A 5,346-nucleotide genomic window follows, 5' to 3' on the forward strand; every position below is an offset into this window, starting at 1 on the left:
ATGTTACGAGTTCGTACATAAGGGGCCACCCCGTAAATATTTGTCTCAACGTAAACAATACTCGTGGCATGTACCCGACAGGCGTTCCTATGCAAATTTATGCGAAAGAGAAATGCCGGGTCTCCGTCGAGGGAACGCGCAGAAATTAATGATGAATTTTTCTTCTGCCAACCTTGTCGAAAATTTATAGTCGAATCTTCGTTGTTTTAATTAATAAGATCAGCTCTGAAGAATTTCTAAAACAAATCACGAACCTCGCATTCTTGGAAGGTAGAAATAAATGACCAACCCCTTTACAATAAAAAGAATCCTTAATACCTTTCCATGCGTTTCACCACCTGTTCCGAGGACACCCTCGGAAAGCTGTCGTGTTTATCACGGAAAGAGTCTCGGCGTAGCCATCAGTCGCACGAGAGGATCGAAATAGGATTTTCTGTTATCGGGGATGCCTTTGAGCCGCGATACAAGCGATAAGAGATGGTCGATGGCACAACGTCGAAGCAAATTCAGCGCGGAAAAGAATCTGAAGAGGGATTGGGCATTCGATATCGCGGCAAAGGCAAAAGAAAACGAAAGACGCGTGCCCGTTCCTCTTTGCTCTTCCGTTGCAGAACCCACTGGGTCAATATCGTTTTATCTGGCTGGTTCCTTTCAGACCTGTCGTCTCTTTGAACGGGCTCAACCCCCGAAAACTCTTCGCGCGTTTCTCTTTCCCCTGACGGACCTTCGAATCCTATTCCGGAAAATGCGTGATGCTAAAATGTTTTTAGCAGCACCGAAAATGGCGTTCGTCGATAAAAAAGAATTCGTCTCGTACGAGAATGATGAAGTAATAATGGTAAATTTATAGGGACATTTAATCGTGGCACGTGTTTCAACGACTCACTGAAATCAGCACATTTCCATCCCCGTGATCAGGGTTCCTTTGTTTCCGCCTGTACCAGCTTTCGTCTCTGAAAGCCGGCTTGGGTTACGAGCAGAGAACATTTCGGTGGCCCCCTCTCGCCTCTTCGGATTAATTTATGACCCCGTAAAAGAGCAGGAGAATTGTCTTTGCTCTCGCGCCCTCCGTGGTTTGCTCGCGACGTTTTTACGAGTCCTCCATTGTCTCGCTTTCAAACGAACTAACGCTGCCAATTTCCAGTTGAATTGATCTACTTCTGACTACTTATTACCATTGCGATATAAAGTTTGTCAACAGCACTAAATTGATACTAAGAAAAGTTCTAAGATCATCTAAGACGTTTTCCAATGAAATTAAAGGAGATCCACCGAGCATCCGTCTCATCTAAATAAGACTGTCTCATCTATAGACTCTTTCGGCCATTTTCTCGCGCAGTTCTATCTCACGGAAACGGAGTACCTTCATAAATCCGCGTCACAAAGCCATCTAATTAAGTAGAGAACAAACTGCGATATTTTTCCCGGTGTCTCGGTATAATTTTCTCCTTGCTCGCGAGGAGGAAGGAAAAAAAAGAGAGTCACCTCGTCTGCGAGCCTGGCTACATTTGTTTAGAGTCCCAAGATAATATCGAGCCCTAAATTCGCCATCTGCGTCTTCGTTCGCCCTGCTAAACGAGGGGAGAAGCGAAAGCTACTGGATCGGGTAACTGGATCTTCCTCTTGCTCGGAAATCCTCGAGTAATTCTCGAGACTGGCGTTTGCCGGGTGAAAATTAAAAAAGAAAAGAGGAGAGGAATCCAATCTCTGGGGATCGAGGACGCATACACGGCAGCCGGTAAGATCGATTCCTCCAAACGAGGATGGAAAGCGTTCTCAGAAAGCGGCGTATGAGTTCCTGAAGCGAAAACGAAGCACGTCCCGAAGAGGTTGGAACAACGTTGCGCTGGGGTGCCAGTTTGAATTATAGCTTCGTAAATTCAAAGACGTAACTCGAGAACCGCACACGGTCCGCGTACCTTCGCGTTTCTCGCCCTCGACCGGTCGTTTCGTCGAAATAACCTGCTGTTCGACGAACTAGGGACTCCCTTAGACCCGTGATGTAATAATAACTAACCTTCGGTCGCGATCCACCGATGCCTTTGTTCTCCTTCGTCAATTCGGTCAACGAAGCCCATGAATCGATGGGCGATTAAGGAAAAATCAAGGACGAGCCGGTGAAATGGGCCGGAACTGATAAAAGTGTGTCCATTCGACAGATTAAACTGGTACATCCCCCTTCTTTTTTTTCACTCGACAAGGAGAACGGGGTTGGATCTTGTTCATTAATTACGGAAAAGGTGTTCACCGTGACGATTGGATATCGTTTCTTGGGTCGAAGGGATGGAGACCGAGACGGAGGTTTAATTTGTGACCCGTCTTCTCGGTGTTGAAACCTTCTCGAGAGGCGGGCCAAAGGATTTCCATCATTGGGTCTGTCATTTAAAATCAAAGGGAGCGAACGAGCAGATGGTGTTTAAGGAAGTTAAAAATCTTTGTTGCTTGTAGCACTGACTCTAATTTTTCAATCAACGAGAAGGGAGAAGACACTTCCCTTCCTGTCGTCGTTGGATAAATCTCCTCGCGGGTGTCTATAATCGAAATGGGAAAGAAACAGTGGGCAAGAATCTCATCTTTCCACCTCGATGCTTCGAAATATCCGCGCAATCTTGTTGATAATCAATCTCGCAACCGATTCGATGTTATTAATACCCGTTACTCTTCCACCCGAAGATTTTCCTCGCCGGCCTAGCCGGGACACGGAAGGCACGCCGATAAATAACGAAGAGACACTGCGAGAGGGACGGATCCGGCACGATGGTCTCCGGTATCCCAATAAAATCACTGTTACCCGGAAAAATATAATAACCCCGGCTGATCCACGCCGGAGATATATCGCCGGTGTATCGGCTATTTAGGCTGTGGCCCTAGCTAAGAGTTTTTCCGTGGCAATAAATTCGACCGCGCCGTCCGTAGAGGGTCCGGCAGGTCCAATCGGCTTGTCGTGTAGTCAACGTCGCATTACGACTTTCCACGAGCAACACGAGGAAAAGAGGGCAGCCGGAAATCACGAGGGGCCTGACCGTTTCCCACGCGGATATATCGTGGATATCCTCCTCGGCGAAAGTGGTGTCACCCACTTTCACGAGCTACTGAAACTGTTCTTCGACGAATCTTCCGCAGTTCTATTCCCGTCTTTCTCGACCACCCCCCGTTGAGACGTACAGCATCGTGACAACGATTTCTCGTTAAAGAGACACGCGCTTCTTTCACGACTTTCAGCCAGCACTCGTTCGTGGTTCCGCCTTTCGTGAGCTTCGCAAGATTTTTAGCGGAAATAAACGAAAGATAAAACCCGAGTCGGTCGCGTTATCGTCGCATCGACGAGGATCTAAACGGTAGAAACGTTTCGCGGAAAAGGAAATTTATTAGTCGCGTGCGGCGGACAGTTGCCGCGATCCGGGGGCTGACAGGCTAAGTAATTAAGGAAGTCCCTCGGGGGCGGTTCTTTCGGGGGATGCCGGTGACACCAGGTCAATGAGATATTTTCTTCCCTTTAATTATAATTACGAGAACGCGGTAAACGCGAGGATCCTCCAAGTTTAATTGAACGAGCTCCACCCAGAAATCCCAGTTATCTGTTCTCCCTCTCTTTCTCTCTCTTTCTCTCTCGTTGACGTCGATCGCGTCGTTCGAGCAACAATTAAATCTAAATGGATAGATTTCCAGAAATAAACGAAATAAATTGATCAATGGTGCGGAATGTTTACGTCAATCGTAACCGAAGTAAAAATATTACCCATCCGGTATCTTTCCACAGATGTAAGAACGGGCGGGATCTTGGAAAAAGCCGGCTCGTGAACGGATATAATCAACGACGCAATTAAAGAAGAAAAACAGCTTGTGAAAGGATGGAATTCGGGGAATTTCATCGACAGTGGAGCGTTGTAGTGGTTGAAACGCTGGAAAATACGGGGTTGAAGAGACAAAGCCAAGTGTATCGCGACAGCAGGATTTATCAGTTGCGTGCGGTCGACAGTCGGCGTGATTCAGGACCGGCTAGGGTAAATAATTAGAAGAGCGGCCCTCCACGGGGGTGGTGGTTCTTGCATGGGATGCCACGGGGTCGGAAAGGCGGACAAAGGTCCAGGCAAACAGCAGACCTTTCACGAGTCCTTGGGCGAAGAAGGGTGGATTGTTGCGGAATCCACAACCCGGGGGTGGTGTTTCCTTTTTTTTTCCAAACGAAAAGAAAGTATCCAAGAAACGTGGAAAAGGAGAAATCTCGTCACGATTTTCTTGACCGGGCCAGCGTGACGTGAACGCGAAAACTGGCCTTTGCCAGGCTTCTTTTAATTAAAAGCTTAATTAAAACCGTGTATAAAGGAATTTTGTTTCTGCTGCATTTTGCTGCATGTGAAAATAATTTCCCGCGTCTGGTTGCATTCAGCATGAAAATATCACGAGAGCTCTTTACTGAATAATTAATTCACAATCTTCGCGGAAGGCTTCCTCAGCATTGTTGAGGGTTTTCAACAGAATAGAATCAGAATCAATTAAACACCCGTCTGAATGTAATATCTTCATCCAAACTAGAAGCACCACATCAGAGATAGACAATTTCACTGCAACTTTCTTCAAACTATTAATCCTCAAATTCACCCTACCGATAATAATAATCGTTTCGGAGAAGCAGAGAGATCAGGAGATCAGTTTCCAGCGAAGTAACCCCCGTAGTCCGAGCAGAAGATAAATCCTGCCTCTGGAATAATCTTTCCGAAGCGTCTCGCGACGCCGTCCCGTATCGCCGTCGCGTCCACGAACAAAGAAATATGGGTGGTTGCAACCACCCCGAAAGTCCAAGGGAGAAACACTTCCGTTTGCCAGGAATAATGGCGGGGGGTCGAAGGATAGGCGAAAAAAAGAGAAAAAAAAGGAAAAAAACAAGAAGAGGATATCGGCCCTTTCTCGTCTCGCAAGGACACGCGTCACGGGTCCTCGGAATCGCGTCGAAAATCTTGCGTAAATCAGCCCGTAGGAGGCGAACGCACGTATAAATCTTGACCACGGAGTTGCCGCGACCCGCTTTCACCCCACACGGGTCCCTGTTGTCGGGATTTATCGGCGTCCGGGTCGTAAGAGTGAATTTTACATATCGATCAGCCCCGACCCTCGGTCCGCGCTTTGAATACGTTCGAATTCATTCGGCTCTTGGCGCCGGCAAGGGTAAAATCGAACCTACAGGGTTACCGGCGTACCAAGGTGAGGGGCTTGCTCGTTGTTATCTACCCTGGAATGGCCAGGGTTTTGCGTGTATACAGTACCTCGAATTTACATTCATTCGTCAATCTGTCCGTTTCGCAGCCCCTTCGAAAACCTAATTCCCCGTTAACGCGACTACGCAAC

The sequence above is a fragment of the Osmia bicornis genome, chromosome 9 (genome assembly GCF_907164935.1).
Source record: "Osmia bicornis bicornis chromosome 9, iOsmBic2.1, whole genome shotgun sequence".
Classification (NCBI taxonomy): domain Eukaryota; kingdom Metazoa; phylum Arthropoda; class Insecta; order Hymenoptera; family Megachilidae; genus Osmia; species Osmia bicornis.